The sequence below is a fragment of the Corapipo altera genome, unplaced genomic scaffold, assembly GCF_003945725.1.
Source record: "Corapipo altera isolate COAL_440 unplaced genomic scaffold, ASM394572v1 228, whole genome shotgun sequence".
NCBI lineage: Eukaryota > Metazoa > Chordata > Aves > Passeriformes > Pipridae > Corapipo > Corapipo altera.
In genome coordinates, this window is record NW_020885068.1 from 9,615 (window position 1) to 10,239 (window position 625).

At 52.8% G+C, this 625-nt stretch overlaps 1 protein-coding gene across 1 annotated transcript in view; it reads right to left on the reverse strand.

Moving 5' to 3' along the window:
- The window catches only part of LOC113959882 (collagen alpha-1(VII) chain-like), a gene marked incomplete at its 3' end in the record, with an annotated part of 21,401 nt that overhangs the window by 9,347 nt on the left and 11,429 nt on the right, over positions 1-625 (reverse strand). The gene's annotated exons all lie outside the window — the stretch shown is intronic.

The following is a 625-nucleotide window of genomic DNA, read 5'->3' on the forward strand; positions in this document are numbered from 1 at the left end:
TAACTCTGTGCAGGGAAACCTGAGGGTCTGGGGATTAATCATGGAAAGCAAGAAGGAAAAGGAATTCTCTGGTCAGGGGGGATGTTTTAAACTCCCTGTCCAGGCTCTTCTCTATCCCTGGAGGATTAAAAACTCAGTTTTAAACCAGTGCTGGGAATCAACAACTACTGAGCCAACCTAGCCTAAATAATAATGTGGATGGGGTGGCCAGGTGGGATCGGATCAGAAAGGGATTTTCCTGGTTTATCCCCCCAAAAAGTGGGGAATTAACCCACCAAAGACTGGCCAAAGGCTCTGGGGGTTCAGGTTCGATCCCTGCGTGGATCATTCACTCCATAGTTGGATTTGGGGGGCCCTTGGGTGTCCCTCCCAACTCAGGATATTCTGGGAACTCCTGAAAGGCCAAATTTGGCCCTTGGCCTCCTGCCCAGCTCTGGGGCTGAGCCAGGGGTTCTCCAGGGATTTTGGGGCTCAGTGTTCATCACAGTCCCTCCATGTCGGAGCCCTGGTGTCCTCCAGGGATTGTTGGACTCAATGTCCATCCCAGTTCCTTCATGTCCAAGCCCTGGTGTCCTCCGGGGATCTGTTGGAAGATCCCCCAGGGCTCAATGTCCATCCCAGTCCC